The sequence below is a fragment of the Cucurbita pepo genome, chromosome LG01 (genome assembly GCF_002806865.2).
Source record: "Cucurbita pepo subsp. pepo cultivar mu-cu-16 chromosome LG01, ASM280686v2, whole genome shotgun sequence".
Classification (NCBI taxonomy): domain Eukaryota; kingdom Viridiplantae; phylum Streptophyta; class Magnoliopsida; order Cucurbitales; family Cucurbitaceae; genus Cucurbita; species Cucurbita pepo.
In genome coordinates, this window is record NC_036638.1 from 10,507,320 (window position 1) to 10,520,032 (window position 12,713).

Genomic DNA, 12,713 nt, shown 5'->3' on the forward strand with positions numbered 1-12,713 from the left:
TCGTGAGGAAAAAGAAGTTTGAACTACAAAAGGTACTTATCTAAACTAATTAAGTTTTAATACTTATGAACATGCTAGTTATATACTATAATTAATGTTCTAAAATTGTCTAAGATCCAAATTACTTCCGCATGTGTTATATTAACACCATCAGTTCCTTCTCCCCAACGTGTCCGCGCGGGACCCATTAGTCGTTCCGAGCACGTGCTTGCACCCACCGTCGCCTCGATCATGCCTGCCGCCTGTTCCGAGCACGGGCGTGCACCCACCGTCGCCTCGATCATGCCCGCCGCCCGTTCTGAGCACGCGCGTGCACTCACGTTCTCCTTGATCATGCCACCCCGTATGCGTTAAATGCAATTTTGTGCGCATTACATGTTGGGTGCGATCATACCAGCACTAATGCACCAAATCTCATCAAAACTCCGTAGTTAAACGTGCTTGGGCGAGAGTAGTACTAAGTTGGGTGACCACTTGGGAAGTCCTCGTGTTGCACCCCCTTTTTTTTATTCTTTTACTCGTTATTTCAATTTCTCCCTCTCTAATCTTCCTTTCTTTACCAATGGCAACCGCCCCCGCTCGCACGCTCACGCCCATCGCGTTCCTTCTCCCCGACGTGTCNTTCAATTTCTCCCCGTTCTTTTCTTCCTTTCTTTACAAATGGCAACCTCCCCCGCTCGCACGCTCACGCCCATCGCGTTCCTTCTCCCCGACGTGTCCGCGCGGGTCCCGCTGGCCGTTCCGAGCACGTGCGTGCACCCACCGTCGCCTCGATCACGCCCGCCGCCCGTTCCGAGCAAGCACGTGCACCCTTCGTCGCCTCGATCATGCCACCCCGCATGCGTTAAATGTAATTTTATGCGCATTGCATGTCGGGTGCGATCATACCAGCACTAATGCACCGGATCCCATCAGAACTCCGCAGTTAAGCGTGCTTGGGCGAGAGTAGTACTAAGTTGGGTGACCACTTGAGAAGTCCTCGTGATGCGTTATTTCAATTTCTCCCCGCTCTTATCTTCTTTTTTTTACAAATGGAAACCGCAGTTAAGCGTGCTTGGGCGAGAGTAGTAGTAAGTTGGGTGACCACTTGGGATGTCCTCGTGTTGCACCTTTTTTTTTTTAATTGCTTTTACTCGTTATTTCAATTTCTCCCTGCTCTTATCTTCCTTTCTTTACAAATGGTAACCACCCTCGCTCGCACGCTCACGCCCATCGCGGTCCTTCTTCCCGACGTGTTTGCGTAGGCCCCGCCGGCCATTGTGAGCACGTGCGTGCACCCACCGTCGCCTCGATCATGCCCGCCGCCCGTTTCGAGCACGCGCGTGCACCCACCCTCTCCTCGATCATGCTGCCCCGCATGCGTTAAATGCAATTTTGTGCGCATTGCATGTCGGGTGTGATCATACCAGCACTAATGCACCGAATCTCATAAGAACTCCGCAGTGAAGCGTACTTGGGTGATTGTAGTACTAAGTTGGGTGGCCACTTGGAAAGTCCTCGTGTTGCACCCCTTTTTTTTATTTCGTTTATTGTTATTTCAATTTCTCCCCACTCTTATCTTTCTTTCTTTACAAATGGCAACCGCCCCCTTTCTTTACAAATGGCAATCGCCCTCGCTCAGAGGGCAAATGGATCCCGTCGCCTCGAGCACATCTGGAGTTCTAATTCACTGGATCTCATGAGAACTCCACAGTTAAGCGTGCTTGGACAAGGGCAAATGGCATGAGTTTAGCTATCCTCCTAATTTCAGCACTTACCTAATTCAGCTAATAGAGAGAAACCCCTCCAAACTTTTTTTATGATTCTTTATGTAAATGGTGATTCCTTGTGGATTAAATGGACAGTTTTACCTGCATGGCCGCACTGGCCATTTTGAGTGCTGACGTGCATCCATGTTGATATGTTATGGCAGATTCATATACGTACAAAAAGAGAAAAAAAATAGAATTATCTTAGATATGAAAAATTGCTTTGGTTGAAATCTCAAAGAGGTGAAATGTGGAAGAAAAATTTTTATAAGCAAAATTTAAGGTCAAAACGGCCATATTTTGGGATGAAGGGTTAGGCAAGCCGGCTTGCCTACGTGTAGATCTCAAAAAGTTACATAAAATGAAAAAAAAAATCATCTAATTTGATTAATCGTGGTCAAAGATATGGCATTTTAACGTTTCAACTTAACTCTAAGATAAAAGGGAGAGCATTAAAGGTCTCGATTCTCTAAAATTTTTGTTTGCTCGTAACCACAATGTTATAGATCATGGAAAAACGTATGAAAATGAGTACTCATACAGCAAAAACAAGGTTCTATCGAGGAATATATGTTGTTCGAAATGTTTACTCTATGTTGTACAGGTTTGATTTCTCGGCTTAAAAGCAATTTGCAATCGAGTACGCTCTTAGAGTAAAGTAAGACGCAAAGGTGAATAAAAAAATAATTCCATACCTTTATCAATTTTTATTTCTCTCCTTTTATTTTATTTCTTGATACATTATTATATAGATGGTAGTTTTGAAGTTATAGTGTACATAAGGAATAATATATACTATGCGCTTACCACTAATATACTTTTATATCATCGTGTGTACTTCACAAGCATAACATGAAGTTCTCTTTTTACTCTTTTTTTTTATTTAAATTTGTTAAGATTCAGCACAATATTTACCAACTAGTCATTCTATCTAAATGAGAACATGCAAAAGGGTGCAAGGGACCATGAAAGAGTCATAATTCTTAAGAGCCTTTAAAAAGTTAAATCCACCCATGTTTGATAGAGGTAAGGTATATCTTGTGGCAGTGAGACATAGCTAGAAGCAATAGAAACAACGTTTCAATATAATTACTGCATGAAAATCTACAAGGTTCTACGCCACTTATAAGTTAAAGGGCATATGCACCTTTTTTTGTGCCATGCACCAAATCTAGGAGGAGTTCCTGAGCCTCAAACATAAAAGTAAGACATTGGAAGAGTATGCCTGGAGTTCACTAGGTTAAGCAAGTTCACGTTAGAACTAATTGATACAACAAAAGAAGAAGATCTTTAATTTTATTACGGGTTTAAGGGAGGACATCCAAGGGCCTATAGCGGTTCGTGCATCCGGTTTAACGGAGGACATGTAAGTATCCACTATCACAAGTAGCAAGTAATAACTAAATTATTGATTGCATAGAAAATCTATTTTGTTTAGTTATTTTTGTTGCTGAAAATTAAGTGATTTTTTAGTATCATTCAAATGTGTGTTGATGAGCTTAAATTATTTAAACAAAATTTACACAGAGTGTCAATTAGGGTAGAAAAACAAAGAGCAATGAGAAAATCAAGAGGAAGGTTGGGCCACGAGAGTTTAAATAGATAAGTTGTTGAAATTTATGGTGGATTTTATAAATTCTCAAGTGCTCTTTTTGAGAGGGTAATGCATAATGCTTACTTTCCTAATTGTTTTGTAATTTCTATTAACAAGAATTATTTCAAACACTTCCATTACCTTCAAGTATCCATGCAATGAAACTAGAGTATTAAAAAGAATTTTTTTTGAAGAGAAGAACTATGTATCTAAAAGTGGCTAACTAAACAAATTTGTAAATCACTAATATCAACTTTTTAACAAACTAAAAATTACACTGTTAACACATAAAACTCTCCCGCTTCCCTTATAAGGTTTAGCTCTTATTTAAACAAATGAATCATCATTTTAATCATGTAAAATTCATAGAATAAGAAAAGAGAGTAAATGATTAGAGAGTTATCNGTATTGAATTCCTCTCCTTTGAGCTCTCTCATCCACTTCTTCGTCTTAATCTATCCTTCTGCTTTGTTTTATGTCCTAAAACTCATAGTTTGTAAACAAAAGCATACTATGTTTTCAATAAAGTTATTATTGATGTTTATTCAGTAAAGATTGTTACTGAATAAAGTGAATGTTATGATCATTAATCCAAATCCAATAAACTAAGAATACTCTAGCTATAGTATGATTACTAGAACTATATGTAGAGACATAAGAGTGGATCAAGTTCAAGTATATAGTCAAAATGATCTATAGTACAGGGATAAGGTTGAGTACCTTATTCTGGGGACACTATGGATGCGGCCCACTTTTGTATATGATATAAACAATGTGATCACTAAATTGTACATGTGGAGATATGTGAGTGGGGGCGTCCTATGCAATGAGTATTGCATAAGATCGGACCATGAAGAAAACCACTCTCACTTTATAATGTCGTTTACTATTGAGACTCATTTTTTCATTCGATAACCTAGGTAACTCAATCTTAATCCTGAGCTAACTATGAACTCCTGTTTATTCAGAATTATCTTTAGATTTGCATGGTGAGAGTGGCCCGAGTTCACCGACTCAATAAACCTCCCATCTCAGGGGTAATACTGGATGAATAGCTGGGGACATAGAGTGTAAGATGGAATTCACTCCTACCCACTTTTAGGGATAGTAGAGGGGTTGTTCCCTTAAGTACTAACTCCAAGTCTTGAACAAGGGGCCCCACCCTCTCATTGGCTTGGGAGGGATTCGGTTTGGTGGTTGGACCACAAACCAATTGTTCATGAGAGGATCGGTGGGACTAACTTTAGGGGTAAAACAGTAAATTGACCCAACTCTAGTTACGAACAACCTGTGAATGATCGACTTACTAATCATGGTTATATCAAATGGACAAAAATATATCTATAATGAGGGGAGTGCAACTACTAGGTTATAGTGGAGTGTCCTAGTAGTTAACGAATGTTGGTTAACAAGGTTAATGAGTTTAGCCAGTTAATCTCGGATCATTGGAGCCCATGATCTGTAGGTCCATTAGGTCCCCCTGCTAGCTCATATCAGACTAAACCTTAGAACAGTGTGACGAATGAGTTCGAAGTGTTTGAATTCAAATTATGGAATATATGCTAAATATATACAATATATTTAACCGCATTTTGTTTTAATTATGAATTAAACAAAAAAAAGAGAATTTGAGATATTTAAATAAGATTTAAATATTTTAATTATGAATAGGATTTATAATCAATATATGCTGGAATTGATTGGGATTGACATTTTATTTAATGTTAAATATTAATTAAATGGTTTAATTAATCATTTAATATTATTTTGATTTGAAATTAATTATTTAAATTAAGGAAAGTCAAAAGGTTGAGTTCACCTAATGGAAAAATCCATGTTTGAGTTAGTGGATTATGTCCATTGATATAATCATTACAAGCAAGTCGACCTTCACGAGTTGTTCATAATTACAGCTTGGTCAAAAGTCCGTTTTACCCCTATAATTACATCTTCCACCTTAAGTACCATTGATTCTCTAATGAACAATTTGTTTATGATCCAATCATAAACCAAGTCCCTCTCGAGCCAATGAAAATGTGGGGCCCCATTGTTCAAGTCCCGAAATCAGTACTTAAGAAAACATGTAACGACCCTAAATTTCCACATATCTAGAGTCGCCACTAACGTCTCATGCTCATCTCTAATGCAGAATAAAAACCTAAGCATGCTCATCTTTACTAGCGGAAAAATTTAAAACTTCAGAATACGTTAAAACATTGGAAAACACTGCCGGACTTACGTGTTTCAAACATCATGCTGGAGTTCAAAAGACAAAATAAAACGATTACAAATTAATTAATATAAATGAATGAAATGCAAACGCCCTATCCTAACCAAGACTAGGAATTTTAAATATGCAACTATCCTATGCACGCGCCACAGTCTCTGATCACGATGCCACCGTCAACCGTACATGGGAGCCTTGCCTTTACCTGAAAAACAATATGGCACACGGCCTGAGTATTTCGAAGAAATACTCAGTAAGTGACCCCACTATAGGGGCCATGCTAATGCAAACACATGCAATCATGAATAGGGACCTATCTCTAATCATCTTAGGGGTGGCCTCCAGTCTCGGACAAATTGGATGTGTAGTACTTCCCTACACACGACTCACACGTGCGAGTGTGAGTCCCCAGGGCGCTCGCACACCCCCTGGACCCTCTGGTCAAGCTAATCTGTAGCGACGTCCGGAGGTCAGCGGAACCCCATAGTGTCATGCGCCTCATGAACACCCTCATCTGTGTGCTTTCGCACCTGTGCGCATTCGCGCTCATCATAAGGTGCGCGTCCGCACTCATCATCTCTAGGGGAAGTAGCCCTATGCTTATGAACATACAAAATGCATGAGGTCCCTCTAAATCCATCGTAATGTCTCTTCTGACACAACCCTCTAGTCTCATCTCTTTGTTACTCTAGGTAACGCATATCGTGGATATTTATATTAATATCATTTTCATGCTCTTAGGGTTGTGTCCTACGTCGATCTAACGACATGATGCAATATGGCACTCATCATCATCTAGCATGCTCAATATGGAAAACATCATCATATTAAGGTAAAAATCATGCAATCATCATGCTCATCATAATGCCACAACGTGCGTCAAACATATTAAGCGTCACTCAACAAAATATGTATAAACTGGCACATATCATCAAGCATCATACAATTTATATAGCCTATCCTATAGTAAGGCCACTTACTTGGTTGGCCTCGGCCGAAGTACTCCCTAAATAGCTAAACGTAAGCTCCCGTTCCGTGAGAGCTGCTTCCTACTTCGCTGGGGTTTGTTTCCTATCACACCGTTCACCACTTTCCGTTAGTATTTCACAATTAATTTACCTAATTTAATAAATGTGAAATACGGCTCTAAAACGGCCTCGGATACCTTAATCGGGGCCGAAAACAGATCCGGGAGGGTCGAAACAGTGGAAACCGGGCTGAAAACAGGTGAGCCGAGCCGAACAGCCGCTGGAGCCGCCGGAGGAGCCGCCGGAGCGTCACCGGAGGGAGCCCGAGCCGTTTGCGCCGAGCCGAGCCGAGGACTGCCGCGCCGCTGTGTGACACGTGGCAGCAGCAGAGAAAGCCACGTCGGGCGGTAGTGTCGGGTCGAAGCGCGGGTCGCAGTCCGGTTCGGGTCGTGGTTCGGGTCGCGGGCTGTGGAAGGCTACTGGGCCAAGGCTAAACGTTGGGCCTCGGCTTACTGGGCTGGGCCGCAAGTGTTTGGTTTGCAGGCCGGCTCAATTGGACCGTGGGTCTAGTCTGGGTTGGTTCAACTGAACCGTAGCTTCTGGGCCGGTTTGAGGTTTGGGCCGCTGTAGTTGGGCTGGGCCGAAGGCAGAGGCCAAGGGGGGAAACGGGCTGGCTCTCCCGGGTTCTGGGTTCGGGTTGACCCGGATCCGTGGATCTCGTCTTCCTTACCCGACTTTGGCCGATTTTCCGGCGAGTTTTCTCTCTCCTTCCCGCGGCGTTTTCGTTGCCGATTTCGGTCCTCTTCCTTCTCTTTTCCTCTTTGTTCGTCGTCCTTCTTTCCTTTTTGGGAGTTTTGCGGCCTAAAAGCTCCTAAAAGCCATAGATCTAAGAATCGATTAAGAAACCTAACTTTCCGACCTCGGTTACCGACGACGACGCTTACGAAATAACACCAAATGCCCCTGAGTTATTGTGCTTTCGTTAGGGATCTCTCTTACGGTAGTAACAGGTTGTTTGGTGTCGGTTTAAGGGTGGTTTGAGGGCTCGTCGGAGAAACTGAACACTCGCCGACGTTTGTCCGAAATCTCTCTCTCTCTCTCGAAATTTTTCTCTCTTTTCTCCCTTTGCAGGCGTTCTGAAGATGCTGGGCTGAGGGTGGGCGTGCTGTGGCCGTCGTTTCGCGTGGGTTCCGCGAAACACGGCGGTCGCCGAAAAACTCGCGGGTTTTCCGGCGACTGGGTTTTTTTTTTTTTTTTCGTTTTCTGGTTTTCATTTATTTTATATATATATATATAATATTTTCTTTTTCTTTCTTTCTTTCCCGGGTCGTTACAAAACATCTCGTCTACTTTCTTTATATGAAACGGAGTGAATTCCATCTCATGATATTATGTTCCCTTATTTGGTTAAGTCCCCAAAATGGTAGGCATGTTGAATCGGCTAAAAGAGCCATTCTCACCCATGTAAATCAAAGGACAAGACCATATAGGTAGGAGTTCATAACTCACTCAGAATTAAGATCGAGTTGCATATGATCATCATGTGAAATGTTAATCTTCTCGATTAACGAATTTATAAAGAGAGATTAAATATTTCTTGGTTCAGTTTTATACAAACTCATTACATAGGATACCCCCACTTACATGTCTCCACATGAACGATTTGGATCAAATCATTTGTAACGATTACAAAGTGAGCCGTATCAAATAGTGTTACCAGGATAAGGCACCCAACCTTATCCATATATTATAGACTCTTTAGGTTATTACTTGACCACGATCCTCTTGTATGTCAACCCTCTTGTATGTCAACCACATACTATTCGAAATTACATTAATAACCTTAGATTTTCATACCATGGATAACAATTAAATTACGAATACAATAATAAAAATTATTTTTAAAAACTAAATAACTAATTACGAGGCTTTAGGGCATAAATCCCAACAATCTCCCACTTGCACTAAAGCTGGTGAGACATGTGTTCTAGGGCATACTCTATATCCAACATATTCTCCCACTTGTCCTAGAGAAGATGAGACATGTCTCGTAATCCTGGACATTGTAGATGACCCTTAAACACTTTAGCTTAAAGAGCCATTTTATATAAATCAAAATAATTATCATTAAAGGTCATCTTGGTCACCACCAGGATACTTTCTCTCTCAATATCATTCTTTATAGATTGATATTTTATAATTTCCTTATATTAGTCTTTGTATCACTTTCATCACAATGAAAAGTGACAGACTAAATCACATCTATAACACCTTTCAAATGTTTAAGAAATTATTATAGTCATACAAGTCATTTGGTTGCTTTAAAAGTATAAAAAATATTCCGCTTGTATACTTACTCCACAATCTAAGGTAAAATTGATCTTAACATAAATTTCTCTAAATTTACGTAACTAGTGTATCATTTAAAGATCAAATCTTTAACTCCATACACAAAATAAACAATTCTCATTATCCATCCATACTTGGAGAAAACTTTATTTTTTCACTTAATGGTCATACCATTCGTTTAACTAATATAATCTAATTGTATATTTAACGTTAATTCTCATCTACCCATTAATTGTCTCCTACTCTGGAAAGATAATTAATCATAATCTCAACATTTGAGGTTACTTAGGATACTATTCCTCTGACTTCATATTTCAATGATCATTATCATTTTTTGAAGTCTTGCATCAAATATTTGACAACAATTTTGTCATTATAATATATATAAGACAATATTAACATTTATTCTTAAACCTCTATTTTTAGAACATATAGAATTATTTCAAATCATTTATTTGTGATGGATTATATAGTCATCTAGATTGAAAAATTATGAATGATTAATATGTCATTCACATAAAATAAAAAAAAGTAAATTTTTTTTTTTTTTTAGAAAATCCATCAACCAAATAGTAATTTTCTCATTACAATTTATTATTAAAGTCCTAGGTTATCAAACTTTTTATTAAAAAATCTATAAGTTAAATTCATTTCAAAAATGAATTTTACTCCTTTAGCAAACTTTTTGCTTTTTATCTTTAATAATAAATCCATATAATAGTATGATAGATACATCTTCTTAGATTTTTTTTCACAAAAAAATTTAAAATATTTATTTATCATATCTCATATAAAAATGAGTAAAAGAACAATAATAGACTCTAAATGACAACCGGAGAGAAAGTCTACTTCTAGCTACTTTCTCCAGTTAAATTCAACTTTTTGTCATGAGTCTTATTTTGAAGATTTATATCTTTTTAATATATAATTTTCCTTTTGTAGATCCATTCTTATCCTTTGAGTTTAACCTCATCAAAAACATCTACAAAACCCTGGATTTTATGACTTTTAACTTATTCATCCCTGGTTGTCATTCCTCATAACTATTTTGAGGGTAATAAGCTTTCCACTCAGTCATCTAACATGACAATTTTGATATCAATAGGATTGAGTCATCTCATAACTCTCCCACTACGAAGCTTATCCAATAAATGACTAGGATCCACTTGCCTCTCAAGTGAAATTAAATTGTTAACAACTTTGGTTAACTATTAGCTGCTTCACTTGAAATTATTCAATTAACGCTATCTCACCTTATTAAAGGTGTATGTCTTTTATTTGAACTTCTTTAGAAAATCACATTTTTCATACAAATATGTTTTTCTATTTAGAATTAAATCTAAATAGAAAAACTATTTTGTTTCTCTTTAGGAGTAGCCTACACTTACGCATAATTTTGAACATATTTGTCTCAGCATATATACTCGATTACAAGTATTGAAGTGTTGTAAACTAAGTTTACTACACTTTCAAAATCTTAAACATTGTCTCATAGACAATTTTGAAGGCAATCAGGATTTACTATGCAATCCTTATTGCATATCCTAACAAGAGTTTGGCAATGGTGTACAATTTTTTTGTTTAATACGTGACTATATCTAATATAGTCTTGTTTTCTCCTCTTACACCACAGTTTTACAAAATTGTATTATGCTTGGAAATCAATTCCACTTTCTATCAATTAATTTTAGTACACAATGTTCTCCTACGGTATAGTAGGATCTGATCATAAGGTTTTAATAGATTTACCAAAATGGATTTTAACTTTAGTCTAATTTTTTCTTGAACTTTTCAAAAAAAAAAAAAAAAAAGTTACATTTGGTAAGGATACTTATATATTGAATAATCATCAATCCGATTGATAAAATCTTAACAATATTCTTTGACTTTTGCATTCATCACACCACTTGGGTTAGAAGAATGCATAAGGTGAAAAAGCTCTTTGGTATTGCAGCCTTATTCAATAAAAGCTCAATGATTATTATCTTGCATGAAAAGCCAAATCTATAGACATGTAAAGTAATTAACTCTAGCGATTAGAGAATTACCTTTTACTAGTCTTTTTATCGTATTCAATTTAATGTTAATCAAATTAACGGCCAAAGACAAGTATCATCTCCTAGAAGAAAACAATTTGTCTTTTTATTCTTGATTCTCTAATCATGAATATCTCAATATTTCGTAGTATAATAAGTGTTAACGTTTTAACATATACTAATTGTCTTCATTTAAGCCTAACATATTTTCAAACAATTTTGAAAATATAAACTTTAATAGTTCAAAGTAATTCATACTATATGAACTAATTTCTCTCATGGTTACTAAAAACACCATGTTCAACATTTGAGATTGATTTCCTAGTGTCAACCAGTAGAATCTATTCTACCTCATCAAGTATTTTTCAAGAATTACATATAAATGTAACAAAGAGCAAATCTTGATAGTAGATCTTATATCGACTATTCAGGTGGTGTCACCTAGTCTCCACCAAAAATCTAGTAAATGAAATTTACTTTCATTTAGATTTTTCTTTCGATAGAGTAATTTCGAAAAGTTCTCCCACTATGACGGTTATGGCTAATTAAGAACTATTTCCTATCATAGCTTTAGTCATAAGATTTTTCTTGAATTTTGTAATACTTAATTTCGAGATCATTTAGATAATTATCTAAATTTAGCTTATCAACTTAAACATCTCATATGTTTTTGTCATTTTCTTATCTTTTAGTCATGACATCCAACATGTCAACTAGAAGATATGAACAAAGCTTTCTCATCACCTTTGATTCACCAATCATGTACTCTTGGAATAATTCGATTCACATTGACAATAGGTCTTGAGAACATTTCTCAATAAAGACAACAATTTTTTTTCTTGTGCATCTACTTCTTTCACTTGACCTCTGACTTTGTAAATCATAGCTTCATGTCCATGTTGATTGCATTTGGAGCAGAAGGCGTCAGGTCTTCTCCAACACTGGTATGGTGGATGACCTTTCTTCTCACAATGGCGGCAAGGTGGATAGGATTCTTTGGAACCTCCTCCTTTTGTCTTTTGATAATTGGTAAATAAATCTCCATTCGTCGATGGGTGTTGGGAAGTTTTCTTGTTTTTATACCTGTTGTTGTCTTGATGCTTAATAAGGCATCTTCAATCACCCCTTCTTGCCTCATAGACCTTCTTTGCTCTTGTGCTTGTAAAGCATTCAACAGCTCTGTAAGAGAAATCTTTGATAGGTCTTCGGTGTTCTCCAAAGTAGTAATGGTGGCTTCAAACTTCTCTGGAATAGTGACTAGCAACTTTTCAACAATACTGGAATTATTTAACACAGAACCAAGCAATCTCACCTTATTGGCAATGCTGAGAAGTCTGTCAGACTACTCTTTCACCGACTCAGACTCCTTCATCTTCTGCAACTCGAAATCCCTACTAAAATTCAGGACTTTTATTCCGCGAATCCTCTCATCTTCTTCATATTAAGCCTTGAGGTAATACCACATTTCCTTTGCTGTTTTGAGGGACATTATTCGCATGAAGATCATTTGAGATATAGATGCAAATAGGCAAGCTTTTACCTTTGATTTTCTTGTCTTCTTTTCCTTCTGTGCTTTGATTTGTACTACAGTAGCATTTGTTGGAAGTGGAGGGACCTTGTAATCCTCTTCTATTGCTTCCCAAAGATCCAAAGCCTCTAGATAAGTCTCCATACGAATTGCGCGCATTTGATAATTGTCTCCATCGAAGACTTGTGGTGCAACAGCTGAAAAACTGGATTGTCCTCCCATTTTGATATCACATATCCCTTAAGAAGACGGCTCTGATACCA

The 12,713-nt window shown here is 37.6% G+C and overlaps 2 non-coding genes and 1 pseudogene across 2 annotated transcripts; all 3 read left to right on the top strand.

The window, feature by feature from the left end:
* Positions 1-380: 380 nt before the first annotated feature.
* On the top strand, positions 381-499 carry LOC111782658. The gene has a single exon (XR_002813170.1). It is a non-coding gene; the product is annotated as a 5S ribosomal RNA (ribosomal RNA).
* Positions 500-874: 375 nt separating this feature from the next.
* Positions 875-993, top strand: LOC111782611. The gene has a single exon (XR_002813161.1). It is a non-coding gene; the product is annotated as a 5S ribosomal RNA (ribosomal RNA).
* Positions 994-1,392: 399 nt separating this feature from the next.
* LOC111782787 lies at positions 1,393-1,511 on the top strand (annotated as a pseudogene).
* The last annotated feature ends 11,202 nt before the right edge of the window (positions 1,512-12,713 follow it).